The following is a 21,175-nucleotide window of genomic DNA, read 5'->3' as shown; positions in this document are numbered from 1 at the left end:
TGTGGCCATTTGTAGGTTGGCTGTTGGGGGATGGTGGAAGGAGACTTAAATAGTGAAATGAATCACTGGGCCTGCTCTTGCCTGCACCTGGCTGCAAACATGGGAAATGTGTGTTTATAGGTCCCTTAATGGTCTCAATTGGCTGCCAACCGGTCACCACTACTTGTGGGTGTGTAGCCACCTTACCCTTGATGTGACCAGCTTAATAGTGGCCCAGAGATGGTAACCATGCCAAGTGACAAGCCCACGAACAGTGGGAATTGCAGGCCTGTCCACCTCCATTTCTGCTTCTACCAGCTTTCCATTCTGCCCGTTAACTCTGTTTCTCTCTGAAGAGATGCTGCGTGACCTTCTGCACACTTCCAGTATTTTCTGGTTTAATTACTTGATTCTTCCAGTTCTTATTTTTCCTGAAAGTCCTGGAGTAGAAATTAGGATCGGACCTGTTTCCAGTGGTTGCCTGCACCCAAAGTAAGTGGGCCAATGATCGACCAAAATTGATCCTTGGGCCTCATTAGCATACTCAATGTGCATGGGAGAAATCAACTTAGCCCACCTGCCTCATGTAACCCTGGTGTAAAACCTACTAGGCTGAAGTGGGCGACACAGGGTGGTAGATCGTGACTCCTTTGATGTTGGGGGAAGTACCTTCACTCCATGGGATAGGTAGAATTTTTATCTTGCTGAAAGTAAAATATCTTTCTGCCCTCTGGAGTCTGTGCTCCTTAAAACACTATGCCTGCTGTATCTATGCAATAAATCCAGACAAGGGTTAGCTTTGTCTCTGATCCTAGAAACTGCAAACCATTTGCTGTGCTGTTGTTCTTTCTACTCCAATTGAAACTGAGAGTGGAAATGGCTGCAGTATGTTAGCATAAGCAAAGAACCGTACAGATGGAATTGGTGCTTTAACAAATAGGATTTAATTGACCTAAGCAAGTCTGCTGCAACAACAAAAAGAGAATCCCACTGCAGATTTCTGCTCTAATTTGGAGCCAGCAAAGAACCCCAGCTCCCTTATGTAGTGCCAGTTGCTACTGTTAAATCAATTTCACAGTTCTCCACTGGGTTTTAGTGCCAATGAAAGTGATCACCAGCCCGAATCTGGAACAAAGAACAGGGCTTCTGATGGTTGAATCTTCAGAATTCTGTACATGGCTACCAAGAACAAAAGGTAGTGCTACTTATCACAGTTGCCTATCATCATTTCTAAATATGTATTCTGTTTTTAGTGTTTGTATTGACAGAAATCGCCTTGAAGAAATATGTATTCCTTATTCAATTGTGTAGATTTGTGACTGGGGTGCTTACCTATGACATTCTGGTGTGATACATCCAAAGTGAAATTCACTCTACATCCGGAATAATAGGTGTGGTGATATGCCTGTATGTAATATCACAGGTGGATGGTGTGCGACCTCCAACCAGCAGGTGGCAGTGCAGACACATCATGTGGTCTCCAGACCATGGTCAGGTGACCAGGGACTCCCTTATGTAGAGACATATCTGGCCATCTTCAGATGGTTGCAGGAGATGGTATTAAGACATACAAGTGAATGATCAGTGCTAGGTGTAGCTCCAGAGGAGTACAAAGTGTCTCCATGATAACATGCTCTGTAACAGATTGCCATCTTACCACAAGAGACTCAATAAAGATCCTGGTTTGGACAAGTCAAGGTGGATTCCATTGCAAGGTACAGAAGACCAAACACAACAATCGGTATCTTGCATGGATAAACAAGACAGTAATTGATTCAAGAGATTTTGATGGGTGAAGAATTGGAAGAAAGAGTCAATTGTTTTTGTACATTATTAGAACCTCAAAATTCAACGGCAGTGAAAATTGAGTTTTGAATTTTTGTTAATTCTGGTGCGGATATTTGCACCTTTGTCGAATCCCAACTCCACTGTTTCTTACAATTCTGCTCGAGCTCCCTGCACGTTTCCCCTGTCTGGCCTGTTGTTCATGTTTCTCCCCCACTCAGACAGGAACTGCCAAAACTAGTCTCAAGTGCAAGAGATCTCTATTGTTTCAAAAAATACATTCCTAAATTTACATCTCTACCAATCGGTGCTTTCTTATGCATGATGCAGAGAACTTCAGCGTGTTCTTTAAAATATCCTAGGCTTAATTCTTCTACTCCCACTTTCCTGAATTGATCCATCAACGTGCGGCTGTGTCGATATTTCCAGTGAACATTGCAGTGGGATTCGATCTGCATAGTCAAACTTCAATTTCAATCGATAAAATAAATAAGTTACATTTCTGCTTGATACAGGTGGATCCTGCTGCTTGGGGGCGTTGGGAAATGAAAAAGATGGCAAGCCCAACGGTGGCATGTTCAGGGCAAAAATACCACACCACTGTTTGCACTGTCTAAAGCCTATTAACATCAGGCAAAGGCAGTGAAAATCCACCCTGCAGTGTTTACATTTAATATCACAGCTGCTTTATTTGCTGCTTTTTGAGATCAACGTGCATCACGCATTGAGATTCAAGTTAATAAATCACAGAGTTGGTCACTTACTGAAGATGGGAGGGGAATTGGGACTAAAGGTATTCAGCATCATCTGGCTCATCCTAAAGTAAAACGGATGGTAGAATGCAGGAATATATTGGGAACAGTGGGGGTAATTTTGGAGAATAGTGCAAAGCGGGTGGTAATAATTCAGCTGCTCTTAATGGAAATGAAAACCAGGAGAGATGGATAACTGAATCAATATTGTTTGTTTATCATCCAAAGTCAAAATTACCTTCAGCATGTCTGATATGGATAAATTACAAAAATAATTTGCAATTGCTTCATTTTTGTAATACTTCAGTTACATTTTTACAATGACATATTTGCTTATGGATGAACAGGCCACGAGAAAGTGAATAATCTCACCCTTTGGACCCCATTATTCAGGACTTCAGCAGAAAACATTTTGATGTTGTGACATGTAATAGGAGGCAATTGTAAATTACCAGCAAGTATCAGTCAACTAATCGGCAACAATTAAAGTAGTCTTCTCTGATTCTCCATAGCTGAGCATTCACGCACGTATGTGCAGAATGCCCAGATGTGTGCCTAATAACCCAGGAAAATTTGCATGAAAGCAGTGAGAAGCAGCACTGAACATATCCTTCAGCAGCCAGCCAATGCAAATGTTCCATCAACTTAAAATTGCCCTGTGCCTCTAAGTTATTTTCTTATAGGCCATATAATCAGTTTTTAAACAACATGTTGAACCAACAACTTCAGTAAATTACTATTTCTGACAGCCATAAGTTTGGCGAAATTGTAGTGAACAACTGTATAATGCATTTGCAGCTGGGTTAGTCAGGAAGCATAGTATTTATGGTTCTCACTTCACGCTGCTGTGGCTATGGAATCTTTAGAAGACTAACAATCCAGTACATTAACCATATGTGTAATGAGCTTTTTTAATCATGAAGAGTGTCTCATTTCAAGGGGAGAAAAAAACCAGAAAGTGTTCATTTTACTCTCCTGCTGGATGCTCAAAGCGGAGGGAAAAGATGGTACGTTTTTCACCTCCTTGTCTTCGTTTAATGGAAGGAGACGATTGCAAGTTACAGGCTGTGAGGAAAAAGCACTGACAATAGATTTCTAGAACAAAGAAATAGACTTACGTACCTTACCACGACCTCTTGGCATGAGTACGTCAGTAGAATGATATACTGCAAGCACATTGCTCTTAATCGTACAATCTTAGTAACGGGAATTCCTCACAAAGCCGTTTACAGCTTGATTATTTCAAGATACCCCTCATATATAAGCAGACATATGCACACACACTCATTCAAACCACTTTGTGATTTATTTGTTGTTCCCCAAGTGCCAGCACTAATTTTGGCACAAACTCAGTGATAGTCTGACGATAGTTCAAAGTTGCATGTCATTTGACACATGACATTTATGGTGACAGTTGATGTGGCAGTGCTGGTGGCAGTAAATGTCTCAGATATCAAAGTATTCACTAGTATACTGCAGCCATCTGAGATGGCCACGTCCCGATTACAAAATGGACACTTTGCAAAGAATGCAGGGAAAATGGACAATACTGAGAAAGCATGCAGGTGTAAGGTTTGTCTTATTGATTGGAGCCGTAGCTCCCAAACAAGACCGATACTGCAAAGCCATTAGCATACTAATGAGCCATCTCTGGGAACAAAAAAGTAACATTTAAGTAAACAATACCAAGGCAGACACCCGGCGCCAGAGGAGACTAGAACAAAGCAGGCCAACGGCAACCGAGGGCCCGCCCAGCAATCAGGGTACCCACACCTTTATTGGAGGAAATCGATAGGAATGATCAAGATGCGGTCCAATTAATTGGGGCCAAGTTCAAGGCCCGCCCAAAAGCGCGCAAAGCCCCTTTTGGGTATAAGAAGAAGCCCCCAAGAGAGAATCGTTCTTCTTGGCCTTGGCTCTCAGCGAGGAGAGGCCTGCCTAGCAGCTGCACCAGAACAAGTAAGTCCAAAGTCAACGCACACTACGAGACAGACGCTCTTATCTGCTATTCCGTACCAGCTCAACCCCAGCAGCCTCAGAACCGGACAATGGCCATTGTTCTTCTGACTGAGTGGGCGCCCGAAGCTAAGTATAGGCTTTAGTAGTAGTGATAGTTTAGTTGGTAGAGTTTGTGCATGAGTGTATTTGACTGTGTGTGTAAATAAATGAGCATTGATTTTGAACTTACTAACTGGTGTATCGAGTCTTTGATCAGTATTCGGTTTTGAACCTTGTGGCGGTATCGAAAGATACCTGGCGACTCTTGAGCAAACGTAATTAGAATTAAGGAAGGCGACCATATTAACCGCCATAAACAGAGCCAATTAAAGAGAGAACACAATTAGCAACAATACCCAAAGAGAAAATTGCACCCATTGGTGTTGGCGTCAAGAAACAAATTCAGTCAGCAGCTTTAGCATGTGGAAGAAGTGGCCGTGGTTGGGAGTGCCTTGTCCAGAACTCCTAGGATAGACCAGCAACACAAAAATGCATAATTTGTCCACTGCCCCATCCCTCACCCACATACACCCTCCATTACTTGTTGCTATGCCTGCTAAGCCTTTGAAGCTACACTTGACATGGCCTTACCTTCTTCCAACTCTTATCATCCTCTTCCCCTCTTTGAGTGTTGACAGCAGGTATGACGAGACTTAAGTGTCAGTCTGAGATATTTGACACTGTCGGCATTCTTGAAATTGGCTATGTAGTTAAAAACAGATCATAACCAATTTTTATACCAATGATTGTTGGCCTTAATTCTCGCCTCACAGGTCAGTTTGGGAAAACAGTGAAGAGTGATTTCCATAATCATTGGTGCACCATGCTTCAGAATTTCAAAGATCCTAAAACACTTTGTCTGACCAGCGAAGCTGAAAGCAGTACCCAGTGTTAATGGAAAGGACAGGTGTGGATTTCCCTGATATGCTGGCTGTCCTGTCAGGCTAACAGCACATGCCAGCAATCTAGGTAGTATTCTCAGATGCATTTACTAGTGGCCGCAAAGTGTCAGGACCTGAGAGGCAGTCTTCAATGGGTCCACTCCTGGCCCTAAGGGGAAGATCAATCCAAAGAGGCTCATAACAGATGAATGTAGCTGCCTCAAGACCCTAGATCTCAGGTGACAACTAGAAGAACTACTAAAGCAGTTCAGAGGGTGTGGTGAATGTAACTCCATAATTCACACTGTATTGTATATACATGAGACCATTTGTAAGCGCAGTTGCGTTGCCCGACCACTAGGGGGAGTAGCGCTGGGAATGCTTAGGCGTTTGTACAGGGCTCTACCCTTGGCTCCGCCCACGACTCCTACCCCTGGACTGCTGTATAAATACTAATGCTCAGAGCCAGTCGTTCAGTTCATCGAGAGTTCAACGTGGAACAGGCTGGCTCTGTTGTAAGTAGATTAAAACTACTGTTCATATCTTAAAGCACGTGTCTAGTGAATTGATGGTTCCATCAATTTAATCTACTTAAGAAACAGTCAGGATCAATCATGGAATCAGCCATCAAGCCTGAGCGACTGGAACTCGACCCACAGGATGCAGAGGCAAAATAATTTTTTCTCATTGGCTGCGGTGTTTTAAAGCCTACCTGGCGGAAGCAAGCACAGCCAAAACAACGGAGGAGCAGAAAATGAGCCTACTGCACGCGAGGGTGAGCCACAGAATCTCTACTCAACTAAACTGCGCCGGTTCGTATACTGAAGCCCTAGCGCTACTCGACAAAATGTATGTAAAGCCTGTAAGTGAGGTCTACGCGCGACACATGTTTACTACTCGCCGCCAGTGGCCTACGGAATCGCTCGCAGAATTCCTGAGAGATCTTAAAACTTTATCTAGTGACTGTAATTACCAGGCCGTTACCGCGACAGAACATAGAGAACTTGCTGTATGCGATGCCTTTGTTGCGGGCCTTAGGTCAAATTATGTGCACCAACGACTGCTGGAAAAGGGGGCCCTATATCTTGAAGCGACTGTTGAACTTGCTACCACTATGGAGGTCTCCTTCCGCAGCCTCACCTCGTTCCCCGTGGACCCCGCGACCCCGTCATGGGCCACCGACCAGCGACTCCCCCAGGCCTGCGCCGTGCGGCCGCCCAGCCACAATGCTGCCCCAGCCTGCCACTTTTGCGCCCAGAATCAGCACTCGCGGCAGAACTGCCCGGCCCGCAACGCGATCTGCAGCAGCTGCGGGCGAAAAGGACACTTTGCCAGAGTGCGTCTGGCGAAGAAAGCCCCAGCCTCTAACCCTCCCACGGCTCAAAGCACTCGTTCCCTGAATTCACAGGCCCGCAGGCCCCGAAATGCTGCAGCCTGTATGCCAACTCCGCCCCCACCCGACATGTGCGACTCATGGGGGCGGCCATCTTGGCAATCCTCCTCCATGCGGCCGGCCATGTGCGACCAATGGGGGCGGCCATCTTGGGATCCATCCCCTTCAAACTCTGAAACTCACCTCAACGACTACGAACTCAGAGGGCAGTCATCATGGGGCCACTCCAGCACAGCTGATTGAGCCGCCGACGACCCGCAACTCAGCGCAGTCACTCTGGTCCAATCGCGCCCGAAGCATCTGCGAAGCTCGATGGCGACGGTCCAAATTAACGGGTACAGCACACCGTGCCTTTTCGACTCCGGGAGCACTGAGAGCTTCAGACACCCAGATCTGATAAGACGCTGTTCGCTCCCCATTTTCCCCGCACGGCAAACTATCTCCCTCGCTTTGGGCTCCCACTCTGTCCAGATCCAAGGGCGCACCGCCGCGACGCTCACAATCCAAGGCGTCCTGCCCGAACTCTGCGCCCCACTCTTATTAGGCCTTGATTTCCAGTGTAATCTCAAGAGTCTCACCCTCAGTTTCGGCGGACCCCTACCCCCACTCACTATCTGCAGCCTAGCCACGTTACGAATCTCCCCCCCGTCCTCTCTTTGCCAACCTCACCCCAGACTGCAAACCAGTAGCCACTCGCAGCAGGCGGTACAGCCTACAGGACAGGGTGTTTATCCGATCGGAGGTCTGAAGGCTTCTCAGTGAGGGGATCATAGAGGACAGCAACAGCCTCTGGAGAGCTCAGGTGGTGGTCGTCAAGACCGGGGAAAAATTCTGTATGGTTGTCGACGATAGTCAGACCATAAATAGATTTACGCTCCATGACGCGTATCCCCTCCCCAGGATTGCAGACATGGTAAACCAGATCGCCCAGTATCGGCTCTTTTCCACGGTGGATCTGAAGTCTGCATACCACCAGCTCCCAATCCACCCGGAGGACCACCACTACACGGCATTCGAGGCCGATGGCCGCCTCTTCCATTTCCTCCGGGTCCCCTTCGGCGTCACTAACGGGGTTTCGGTGTTCCAACGAGCAATGGACCAAATGGTGGACCAGTACGGGCTGCGGGCCACGTTTCCGTACTTGGATAATGTCACCATCTGCGGCTATGACCAGCAGGACCACGACGCCAACCTCTACCGTTTTCTCCAGACGGCTCAGAAATTAAACCTCACTTATAACAAGGAGAAATGCGTTTTCCGCACAAACAGACTGGCCATCCTCGGCTATGTCGTGGAAAACAGAGTTCTGGGCCCAGACCTGGACCGTATGCGCCCCCTCTTAGAACTCCCCCTCCCTCATTGTCCCAAGGCCCTCAAACGGTGCTTGGGTTTCTTTTCCTACTACGCCCAATGGGTCCCTCAATATGCGGACAAAGCCCGCCCACTCTTTAAGGCCACACTATTTCCCGTCAGCTGAGGTGTGCCAGGCCTTCAACTGCATCAAAGCGGACATCGCCAAGGCGGTCATGCGGGCGGTGGATGAATCCACTCCATTTCAAGTTGAGAACGACGCCTCAGAGGTAGCTCTAGCAGCCACTTTAAATCAGGCAGGAAGGCCAGTTGCATTTTTCTCCCGTACCCTCTCCGCTTCGGAACTCCGACACTCGGCAGTCGAAAAAGAAGCACAAACGCAGATCGACCGCCTGAAAGTCATCCACAACGACCTCTGCCACCCGGGGGTCACCCGGCTCGCCCACTACATCAAAGCCCGAAATCTGCCTTTCTCCACTGAAGAGGTAAAAGCCGTCACCAGAGACTGACCGATCTGTGCGGAGTGCAAACCGCACTTCTATAGACCAGACAGGGCCCACCTGGTCAAGGCTTCTAGGTCCTTTGAACGCCTCGCGATTGATTTCAAAGGGCCACTCCCCTCAAGTAACAGGAACGTTTACTTCTCAAACGTCATAGATGAGTTCTCCCGCTTCCCATTTGCTATCCCGTGCCCCGATATGACCTCCCACACAGTCATTAGGGCCCTGCATAGTATCTTCACCCTGTTTGGTTACCCCAGCTATGTGCACAGCGACTGGGGTTCGTCCTTCATGAGCGACGAGCTGCGTCAGTACCTGCTCAGCAAGGGCATCGCCTCGAGCAGGACTACCAGCTACAACCCCAGAGGGAACGGGCAGGTGGAGAGGGAGAACGCGACGGTCTCGAAGACCGTCCTACTGACCCTCCGGTCCAGGAATCTCCAAGTCTCCCATTGGCAGGAAGTCCTCCCAGACGCGCTCCACGCTATCAGGTCCCTCTTATGCACAGCGACCAATCAGACCCCTCACGAGCGGCTCTTTAGTTTTTCCAGGGGCACTACCACGGGGGTCTCACTTCCGGCATGGCTGAAGACACCGGGCCCTGTACTCCTCAGGAAGCACGTCAGGGCGCACAAAACCGACCCCCTTGTAGAGAAGGTGCGCCTGCTTCATCCCAACCCGCAGTACGCCTTCGTCGAGTTCCCTGGCGGATGTCAGGACACCATATCCCTCCGGAACCTTGCACCCGCCGGATCCAGTATTCCCTCTATCACTACAGATGCACCCCTCACCCTACACCTCACTCAGCCGCCCCCTCGGGCTCCCGAGCCCACTAGCTCGCTGCATTGGTTCAGCGCAACCCAGCCGCCCCCTCACGCTCCCGAGCCCACTAGCTCGCTCCACCTGTTCCACGCGCCCGCACCGGCTAACCCCCAGTGCCCCCAGTCCCCAGTCGAACCAGACGGGTATGGAGCTCGGACGAGATCTTCCCTGGAGTCCGCCATCGTACCCCAACCCATAACACCCGTCCAGCCACCGCAAGAGGCTGCAACCCTGGTGCTCCGCAGATCGCAGCGAACAGTTCGACCACCGGACAGATTCAATTTATGAACCACCACCCCCGCCGGACTTGATTTTTTTGTAGGGGGTGAATGTGGTGAATGTAACTCCGTAATTCGCACTGTATTGTATATACATGAGACCATGCATTTGTAAGCGCAGTTGCGTTGCCCGACCACTAGGGGGATAGCACTGGGAATGCTTCGGAGTTTGTACAGGGCTCCACCCTTGGCTCCGCCCATGTCTCCTCCCCCTGGACTGCTGTATAAATACTAATGCTCAGAGCCAGTCGTTCAGTTCTTCGAGAGTTCAACGTGGAACAGGGTGGCTCTGTTGTACGTAGATTAAAACCACTGTTCATATCTTAAAGCACGTGTCTAGTGAGTTGATGGTTCCATCAGAGGGCAAGAAGCATAAACTGGAAGCCCAGTGTTAACATGGGCTATGATGTGCGTGAAACGTATAGCATCATTGACAGGGTGCTGGTTATGAATCAGGGCCGGAATTCTCCGAGCCTCCGCTCTCCAATCGTGCCCAGCGAGGGGGCGGAGAATGGGGCGTCGAACCCGCGACGCCTTCCCTCGATTCTCCGATGACCGGATGAATCGCCGGCAGTCGTTCACGCGTGGACGACGCGATGCCCATCAGGAGCGGTTGAAAGAGGCCCTCGCGGCGATTCTGTGCTGGCAACTGGCTGATTTCCCGCCAGTGTAGTTCTAACATGGTTCCACCCAGCGGGAGCTCTGAGTCGCGGCTGCGGTGGCCGTCCTAGTGGGGGGCGGGGGGGATCCGTCACCGGGGGGTGGGGGGCCACCGATAGGTGGGTGTGCGCAATCTGGGGGGGGGTGGCCTACTTCTTCGGCACCGGCCCTCTGTGTGGGTCCGCCATGTCGCGCATGCGTGGAACCGCGACCGGACGTGCAGGGCCCCGTATCGGCAGCCGGAGCCGCGTGGAGCACTCCGGGGCCCCGTATCGGCAGCCGGAGCCGCGTGGAGCACTCCGGGGCCCCGTATCGGCAGCCGGAGCCGCGTGGAGCACTCCGGGGCCCCGTATCGGCAGCCGGAGCCGCGTGGAGCACTCCGGGGCCCCGTATCGGCAGCCGGAGCCGCGTGGAGCACTCCGGGGCCCCGTATCGGCAGCCGGAGCCGCGTGGAGCACTCCGGGGCCCCGTATCGGCAGCCGGAGCTGCGTGGAGCACTCCGGGGCCCCGTATCGGCAGCCGGAGCTGCGTGGAGCACTCCGGGGCCCCGTATCGGCAGCCGGAGCTGCGTGGAGCACTCCGGGGCCCCGTATCGGCAGCCGGAGCTGCGTGGAGCACTCCGGGGCCCCGTATCGGCAGCCGGAGCTGCGTGGAGCACTCCGGGGCCCCGTATCGGCAGCCGGAGCTGCGTGGAGCACTCCGGGACCCCGTATCGGCAGCCGGAGCTGCGTGGAGCACTCCGGGGCCCCGTATCGGCAGCCGGAGCTGCGTGGAGCACTCCGGGGCCCCGTATCGGCAGCCGGAGCTGCGTGGAGCACTCCGGGGCCCCGTATCGGCAGCCGGAGCCGCGTGGAGCACTCCGGGGCCCTGTATCGGCAGCCGGAGCTGCGTGGAGCACTCCGGGGCCCCGTATCGGCAGCCGGAGCTGCGTGGAGCACTCCGGGGCCCTGTATCGGCAGCCGGAGCTGCGTGGAGCACTCCGGGGCCCCGTATCGGCAGCCGGAGCTGCGTGGAGCACTCCGGGGCCCCGTATCGGCAACCGGAGCTGCGTGGAGCACTCCGGGGCCCCGTATCGGCAGCCGGAGCTGCGTGGAGCACTCCGGGGCCCCGTATCGGCAGCCGGAGCCGCGTGGAGCACTCCGGGGCCCCGTATCGGCAGCCGGAGCTGCGTGGAGCACTCCGGGGCCCCGTATCGGCAGCCGGAGCTGCGTGGAGCACTCCGGGGCCCCGTATCGGCAGCCGGAGCTGCGTGGAGCACTCCGGGGCCCCGTATCGGCAGCCGGAGCCGCGTGGAGCACTCCGGGGCCCCGTATCGGCAGCCGGAGCTGCGTGGAGCACTCCGGGGCCCTGCAAGCCTCATAAAAAACGGAGAATCACCTGGATATTGTAGAAAAAAGTCCGGAGTGATTCACACCCGTTTTCTTGCGGGCGTGGGGACGTAGCCCCATTATTGGAGAATCCCGGCCCAGGTTCTTTTCTTGTGCATGTATCAGTAATTACCTTTTGGATTGTGTGTAAAATGATACAATTAGACTGAAAACATTTGCTGGAAACGTAGAGCACAGAGGTTGGGGGAAGGGAGTTGATGCAGTTACGGAGGACGCCTGAGTATCTTGAAGTACAACAGAAAGAAAGTCTCCAAGATGGGCTTGTTGTGGGCATTGATGGTCATCATTACCACTCTCATTCGGACCCTGAACCTCCAACTCACCTAGTGTCTCAGTTGGCACCTCTTCCTTCTCAAGAATCTTTTTGTGTAGTGCGCATTATGCAACCACTATTCGAGAAAGGGTGCTGGAGTAGCTGGCAGAGCTCTTTGCAACATCAGACTCCTGAACTAACTCTTTCAATTGCCTGTTCAACAAAACGCTGGTGCTGACATGTTATTATAACATTCCTCTTTGTTGTGACAGTTGTCAGCAAAGCTGTCATTAGCCAAGGTAGCAAAGCGGATCTATCCAGTGACTTGCCTTCATGAGTGGATAAGAGTTGCACTCTAGAATGATTGGGAATGATCGTGTTCTGACAACAGCCAGAAAATACACACTGGCATTCAGGATTTCTGCTGGTATTTTCAAATGAGTTAAGGAATGGAATTCCTTTCTTTCCATGTAATTACATGCTGGACTTTATAAGATGGTTTTGTTTTAAATTATCTCTTTTAATTCAGCACGGTAGCATTGTGGATAGCACAATTGCTTCACAGCTCCAGGGTCCCAGGTTCGATTCCGGCTTGGGTCACTGTCTGTGCGGAGTCTGCACATCCTCCCTGTGTGTGCGTGGGTTTCCTCCGGGTGCTCCGGTTTCCTCCCACAGTCCAAAGATGTGCAGGTTAGGTGGATTGGCCATGGTAAATTGCCCTTAGTGTCCAAAATTGCCCTTAGTGTTGGGTGGGGTTACTGGGTTATGGGGATAGGGTAGAGGTGTTGACCTTGGGTAGGGTGCTCTTTCCAGGAGCCGGTGCAGACTCGATGGGCTGAATGGCCTCCTTCTGCACTGTAAATTCTATGATGACTATGAATTCAAGGTAAAATGGAGTCGTTTGGAGAGAGTGATGTGACCTCCCAGGGAATCAGCTTTGGAGATAAGCCCATGTGATCTGATTGCCATGGGAACAGGGGTCCAGATCAAAACCTATTGAAATTAAGGCACAAGTTCTAACACCTGGACATAAAGCAGGAGGCATCTGATCCGGCTGTGCACAGAATCGCAGACTTTCAGTCAGATGGAGAGAGTGTGAGAGAGAGAGAGAGAGAGAGAGAGATAGATGCTGCCGGGTGAAGAAGAAACGAGAAGCAGTTGCGGTGAGAGCAGAATGTTGGTGCGAGTGGATTCTTCATTTAAACAGCTGGACCATATAAAGTTTTAAAAATCAAGAAGGTGCCCTGCTGCTGGAAGTCAATTTGATTATAATCAGGATAATTCAGTGAAGGGACTATTAAAAGGACATTAGAAGACTTTCTCTGATGCAACACAGAGAAGAGCGACAAGGGCTGGCTTAGCTCAGTGGGCTAGACAGCTGGTTTGTGATGCAGAACAAGGCCAGCAGCGCGGGTTGAATTCCCGCACCAGCTTACCTGAACAGGCGTCGGTATGTGGCAACTAGGGGCTTTTCATACTTGTGACAATAAAAGGTTTTTTTTTTAATAGCCAGGAGGAGCTTGGGATTTGAAATACAAGGCTACAAATTTGCTGAGAGTGCAGAATAATGTATACACGGGGTGTGCGTGTTTTCAGTTCTGTTAATTAATGAGGAAAGTAACTTTTCTGTAGTTTATTGATTAGTTGCCTACTGTGTAATGTTGAGTCAATGTCAATTTTAGTTTGTTTGTGAAAGTACAAGTCCTAAAACATAACATCTTGTCGTGTGATCTTTAGCATTGGTCCCTGGGAAATTTGAATCACTTTTTAAAGGTTATCTGTCTCTACAGGAATCACAACAGTCGGCCATCAAATCTTTGGGAAGTTACCCACTCTGTAAAAATATACAGCTTTGCTGCCCAGGATCCATATCAAAATGAAGAAACCAGCCTGTTCTGGGTAAACAGAGCATCGGGAACTTTAAAAATATATCAGTGTACTACAAACTGTCTTAGAATTCAGAAGGCTGCTGTGACACCCTGGCAAGTGCCCATTGCAAAGAAGTGAAGGGTGTTTGTTATTTTCTGGCCATTGTCAGTGGAAGAGTCTTGGGAGGTGGCTATCCCAGTACCAAATCCGAACCGCAACTAGACGTGTTGTACATTGAAGACCCCGACGATGAGTTCTTTGGATTGGGGAATCTTCAGCCCAGCATATATGATATCCCGACTGGTGAGTGCAGGATTATGCTGCGGCCTGACGCCAAGAGACAGAGAGCGGTACAAGCCCACAGAGAGCAGCCTGCTGCCACACAGAGAGTGGTCCACACACCGCGAAGGGCCCCAGCCTCCACACAGAGAGTGGTCCACACACCGCGAAGGATCCCAGCCTCCACACAGAGAGTGGTCCACACACCGCGAAGGATCCCAGCCTCCACACAGAGAGTGGTCCACACACCGCGAAGGATCCCAGCCTCCACACAGAGAGTGGTCCACGCACCGCGAAGGGTCCCAGCCTCCACACAGAGAGTGGTCCACGCACCGCGAAGGGTCCCAGCCTCCACACAGAGAGTGGTCCACACACCGCGAAGGGCCCCAGCCTCCACACAGAGAGTGGTCCACACACCGCGAAGGATCCCAGCCTCCACACAGAGAGTGGTCCACACACCGCGAAGGATCCCAGCCTCCACACAGAGAGTGGTCCACACACCGCGAAGGATCCCAGCCTCCACACAGAGAGTGGTCCACGCACCGCGAAGGGTCCCAGCCTCCACACAGAAAGTGATGACAGTCTTCACAGCGAGACCAATGCACGATTCCACACAGGGAGCGCTGCAAGACTCCATAGAGGGAGTGACACAAGCCGCCACAGCGAGCTCGTGGACAGACTCCATGACAGAAGCAGCGCAAGACTCCAGACCGCAGTCCTTGCATGAACAAGACCATGAGGGTTTCGCAACCTCCTCTGAGCAACCAGCAGCAGATGATGCAAGTCTGCTACGCTCAAGTGAACAACAGAAAGACTATGACAGTCTGCCATGCTCAAGTGAACAACAACAGAAAGACTATGACAGTCTGCCATGCTCAAGTGCACAGCATGAAGACTGTGACAGTCTGCCATGCTCAAGTGCACAGCAAGAAGACTGTGACAGTCTACCACGCTCCAGTGAACAAGAAGAAGACTCTGACAGTCTACCCAGCCCAAGTGAACGACAAGAAGACACTGAGGCTCTACCCACTGTGTGTGCGACAAGTGACGACGGCATTCCACTTCCCATACAAGACGTGCAAAGTGACAGACCTCAGCTAGTGTGTACAGAGGCACTCGACGATCACAGTGAGACTACTGGTGACTCCGGTGACACCACGTTAATTCAATCCTCATCCGCTCAAGCCTCTCCACAAGCAAATGAATTCCTGAACGTTTTGAGCGCGGGATTCTCTGACCCCCCGCCGAGTTGGAGAATCTCCGGAGGGGGCGGCGCGAATCCCGCCCCGTAGCTCCGTCGCTGGCTGTCATCGTCACTGGTCGGCGAAAAATCCAGACACGGGGCTGCTTCAAATCTCCAGCCCGAATGGGGCGCAGTCCCACCGACGTAAATTTTTTTTTTTTTTTTTTTTTTTTGTTTTCTTTATAAATTTAGATTAGCCAATTATTTTTTCCAATTAAGGGGCAATTTAGCGTGGCCAATCCACCTACTCTGCACATTTTTGGGTTGTGGGGGTGAAACCCACGCAGACACGGGGAGAACGTGCAAACTCCACACGGACAGTGACCCAGAGCCGGGATCGAACCTGGGACCTCAGCGCCGTGAGGCGGTTGTGCTAACCACTAGGCCACCGTGCTGCCCCCACCGACGTAAATTAAACAAGCTTTTTAACTCCGTCAATCAGTCGCACTGGCTGACGCCGGCGAACGCAAAGCTAGGTGTCGGCGTTAGGCGGCCATCGGAGAAGAAACGGCACGGCCGTAGCTGGGGGGGTGGGGTTAGGGTGGGGAGGGGATAGGGGGTGCAGTGGGGAGGGGATGCCAGGGATGGGAGTGCCGGGGATAGGAGTGCCGGGGATGGGAGTGCCGGGGAGGGGAGGGGTGTGCCGGGGATCGCAGTGCCGGAGGGGGGGTACCGGGGATGGGGAGTGTCGGGGAGGGGGTTGCCAAGGATGAGAGTACCAGGGAGGGGGGTGCCGGGGATGGGAGTGCCGTGGATGGAGTGCCGGGGATGGGAGTGCCGGAGAGGGGAAGGGGTGCCAGGGATGGGAGTGCCGGGGATGGGAGGTGCCAGGGATGGGGAGTGCCGGGGATGGGAGTGCCGGAGATGGGAGGTGCCAGGGATGGGGAGTGCCGGGGATGGGAGTGCCGGAGATGGGAGGTGCCAGGGATGTGGAGTGCCGGGGATGGGAGGTGCCAGGGATGGGGTGTGCCGGGGATGGGAGGTGCCGGGGATGGGGAGTGTCGGGGAGGGGGTATGCCGGGGATAGGAATGCCGGCAATGGGAGTGCCGGGGAGGGCAGGGGAGGGGTGTGCCGGGGATTGCAGTGCCGGGGATGGGAGTGCCGGGGAGTGCCGGAGATGGGAGTGCCGGGGATTGCAGTGCCGGGGATGGGAGTGCCGTGGATGGGAGTGCCGGGGATGGGGAGTGTCGGGTAGGGGGTTGCCAAGGATGGGAGTACCAGGGAGGGGGGTGCTGGGGATGGGAGTGCCGTGGATGGAGTGCCGGGGATGGGAGTGTCGGAGAGGGGGGATGCCGGGGATAGGAGTGCCGGGGATGGGACAGCCGGGGAGGGGACAGCCGGGGAGGGCAGGGGAGGGGTGTGCCGGGGATTGCAGTGCCGGGGATGGGAGTGCCGGGGATGGGAGTGCCGGGGATGGGAGGTGCTGGGGAAGGCGGGTGCCGGGGAGGGGAGGGGAGGAGAGGGGAGGGGGGTGCCGGGGATGGGGAGTGTTGGGGATGGGAGTGCCGGGGAAGGGGGGTGCCGGGGATGGGGAGTGTCGGGGATGGGAGTGCCGGGGAAGGGGGGTGCCGGGGATGGGGAGAGTCGGGGAGGGGGGGTGCCAAGGATGGGAGTACCAGGGAGAGGGGTGCCGGGGATGGGAGTGCCGTGGAGGGGAGGGGAGTTCCGGGGATGGGAGTGCCGGGGATGGGAGTGCCGGGGATGGGAGGTGCTGGGGAAGGCGGGTGCCGGGGAGGGGAGGGGAGGAGAGGGGAGGAGAGGGGAGGGGGGTGCCGGGGATGGGGAGTGTTGGGGATGGGAGTGCCGGGGAAGGGGGGTGCCGGGGATGGGGAGTGTCGGGGATGGGAGTGCCGGGGAAGGGGGGTGCCGGGGATGGGGAGAGTCGGGGAGGGGGGGTGCCAAGGATGGGAGTACCAGGGAGAGGGGTGCCGGGGATGGGAGTGCCGTGGAGGGGAGGGGAGTTCCGGGGATGGGAGTGCCGGGATGGGAGGTGCCGGGGTTGGGGAGTGTCGGGGAGGGGGGATGCCGAGGATGGGAGTGCCGGGGAGGGGAGGGGAGTGCCGGGGTTGGGGAGTGTCGGGGAGGGGGTATGCCGGGGATAGGAGTGCCGGGGATGGGGAGTGCCAGGGATGGGAGTGCCGGGGATGGGAGGTGCCGGGGTTGGGGAGTGTCGGGGAGGGGGGATGCCGGGGATAGGAGCGCCGGGGATGGGAGTGCCGGGGAGGGGAGGGGAGTGCCGGGGAGGAGAGAGGAGTGCCGGGGATGGGAGTGCCGGGGAGGGGAGGGGAGTGCCGGGGAGGAGAGAGGAGTGCCGGGGATGGGAGTGCAGCCTCCCTTTCATGTCCAGCCCATCTGTCCAGTACATTGCCCCCACCCTCCTCATCTGGGGAGGCCTGCCCTTTGTCGTGTTGCTCCCCCCCTTCCCCCTCCTCCGCCCTGCACATCACCCCTCTGCTGGGCTATGTTGTGCAGGACGCAGCAGACCACAACGGTGTGGCCGACCCTCTCTGACGGGTACTGGAGGGCCCCTTCCAGAGCGGTCCAGGCACCACCGTCACCGGCTGGGCCAGCGGGCACGGGATGGGTTGATAACCGCATGGTGCACAGACTAGGGGGAGTGGGGATCGCTGAGTATGGGCACGGATAGCACAGTACGGCACCAGCCTACCACCCCCACCCCACCCGCCACCAACTACCTTCACCCCACCCACCACCGCATCACCTGCATGCACACCACCCCCCCATTGCACATCTACCTGCGGCACATCGGGCCGGGCTCACACGGTCGCCGGTGGAAGCGGGTCTATTGCAGGCCATGGAGGATGATGCCAACCCGCTCTGCGATGAGCTCCGGGCTCTACATCATTAGACAATGTCTGACCCATGGTTACAGTAACACCCTCCCTCCGAACCGTCCCTGCGTGTGGCCTGGACACTGCAGCGCACGGTCTCGTCGACTGCCCGGGGGGGGATGGCGGGGGTGACCCGGGGAGGGGAGGACACACTCACCTGGGGCCGACGTCCTAGCACCCATCACACACACACTGCCGCTCATCTCACACCCCACCCCCATACGCATCGGACAGAGCACAGAGGCAGCTTCTGTAGGTGTGAAAGTGATTTTAATAACAAACAGTTCATACATGTGCCCTAACCCCTATAACTAGTCTGTGCCCTGTACCTGTGCCAACTTACTCAGTGTCTAATTTTCTGGCCGTACGGGCCCTATGACTATGTCAAGGTGGTTCCCCAGACGGTACAGCAGAACTGGAGCTGGACTGCTGTGATTCCTGCCCTGTGACTAGGGATCCCTTTGGCGGCTGTTTCCTGGGGTGGCCCGGCCAGGATGGGCCAGGCTGCAGCTCCGGTGAAATGGATGGCGAGCTGCCAGCCTGTACTACCCGTTGCCCACCAGATGCACCTGGAATGGAAATGGGGGAGTCCCAGGTGTCGCGGTGTTCCGAGACCTCCCCTGCAGGTGGACCCGGAACGGGCCCCAGCACCTCCTCCTCCCTCGGGGCCTCGGGGTGCCCGATGGCCCCCTGGCCTCTTCATGGGTCGGCGATGCAAACGGATCCAGCACCCGACGCACCCCCGGAACCTGCCGCTGCCAGTCCTTGAGGCGTGCCCTGGTACCAACAAGGGTCTGCAGGTTTACAGCCATGGAGCTCAGGGAGTTGGCCATCCTTGTCTGTGTCTGGGCGACGCCGGTCAGCACCTGAGCAATGGCGCCGATGCCGTCAACAATAGCCTGCTGGGACTGCGCCATGGCCTGCTGGGACTGTGCCATGGCCTGCTGGGACTGCGCCACGGCCTGCAGAGACTGGCCCATGGCCTGCTGGGACTTCGCCATGGCCTGCAGAGACTGGCCCATGGCCTGCTGGGACTGCGCCATGGCCTGCAGAGACTGGCCCATGGCCTGCTGGGACTGTGCCATGGCCTGTAGAGACTGGCCCATGGCCTGCTGGGACTGCGCCATGGCCTGCAGAGACTGGCCCATGGCCTGCTGGGACTGCGCCATGGCCTGCAGAGACTGGCCCATGGCCTGCTGGGACTTCGCCATGGCCTGCAGAGACTGGCCCATGGCCTGCTGGGACTGCGCCATGGCCTGCTGAGACTGGGCCACTGCATGCTGAGACTGGGCCATGGCTTGCTGAGACTGCCCCATGGCCTGCAGAGACTGGCCCATGGCCTGCTGGGACAGCGCCATGGCCTGCAGAGACTGGCCCATGGCCTGCTGGGACTGCGCCATGGCCTGCAGAGACTGGCCCATGGTCTGCTGGGACTGCGCCATGGCCTGCAGAGACTGGCCCATGGCCTGCTGGGACTTCGCCATGGCCTGCAGAGACTGGCCCATGGCCTGCTGGGACTTTGCCATGGCCTGCTGGGACTGCGCCATGGCCTGCTGAGACTGGGCCACTGCATGCTGAGACTGGGCCATGGCTTGCTGAGACTGCCCCATGGTCTGCTGGGACTGCGCCATGGCCTGCTGGGACTGCGCGATGGCCTGCAGAGACTGGCCCATGGCCTGCTGGGACTGCGCCATGGCCTGCAGAGACTGGCCCATGGCCTGCTGGGACTGCGCCATGGCCTGCAGAGACTGGCCCATGGCCTGCTGGGACTTCGCCATGGCCTGCAGAGACTGGCCCATGGCCTGCTGGGACTGCACCATGGCCTGCAGAGACTGGCCCATGGCCTGCTGGGACTTCGCCATGGCCTGCTGGGACTGCGCCATGGCCTGCTGAGACTGGGCCACTGCATGCTGAGACTGGGCCATGGCTTGCTGAGACTGCCCCATGGCCTGCTGGGACCACGCCATGGCCTGCTGAGACTGGGCCACTGCATGCTGAGACTGGGCCATGGCTTGCTGAGACTGCCCCATGGCCTGCTGGGACCACGCCATGGCACTGGGTGGGGGTGTCGTATGCCTGACGGCCCAGGTCGGTCCCTGTCCTGTGGGCGCCCCGGCATTGGGTGGGGGCGGTCTGCATCCGCAGGGACGGGTGGGTCGACATTTGGTCCTGCAATACACAATACAGCATACATGGTTAGACACGCAGACAGCAGGGGGGTGGGGGAAAGGGGGGATGGGAGAAAGGGGGGCAGAATGGGGGGAAGGGGGTTGGGGGGAAGGTGGGTGAAAGGGTGGATGGGGGGAAAAGGGGACGGGGGAAGGCAGTGGGGGGTCTGACTTGGTGCTGCTCCCCTGATCTCTGCATCCGTTAGCTCCCGGCACTCGGGTCCGCCTGCAAGGTCCAGGGCCCTCTCTTCATGAACGGTGATGGGGCACATTTCAGGTGGGAGCTCTGGAGGAAATGGGAGGCGGACATAATTGCATACCAGCGGTTGTGTGTATGTTGGCAGAGGTTCACAGCCCATCCTGCCACTGCAGCCTGCATGGATGGGTGCAGCCATGTCGTTTCAGCTAGTGTTCTGTCACCCATCCTGGGGTGGGGGGGGGGGGGGGGGGGGTGGGGTACTCAGCCTGGCTGCCCTGACTAGGTCATTGACCTTCTTGTAGCACTGGATGCCTGTCCTGGCTGTTATGGCCACGGCGCTGACAGCCTCTGCCAACTCCCTCCACAGGTGCCAGTTGAGGTTAGGTGCGACCTGATGTGTTGGGTAAGCTGGGTCTGCGAGGACTGGGTTTACAGCAGCAGTGAGAGAGACAGGCTTCCAACACTTGAAGAAATGCAACTCGATTTTATTGAACTCTTAACTATCATACATACTTTATAACTGTGTGTTGCTACTATGCTGAGTTGACTGGAGACCTGAAGCTA

Source organism: Scyliorhinus canicula, chromosome 10 (assembly GCF_902713615.1).
Source record: "Scyliorhinus canicula chromosome 10, sScyCan1.1, whole genome shotgun sequence".
Lineage (NCBI taxonomy): Eukaryota > Metazoa > Chordata > Chondrichthyes > Carcharhiniformes > Scyliorhinidae > Scyliorhinus > Scyliorhinus canicula.
Note: the sequence above shows the minus strand (reverse complement) of the source record.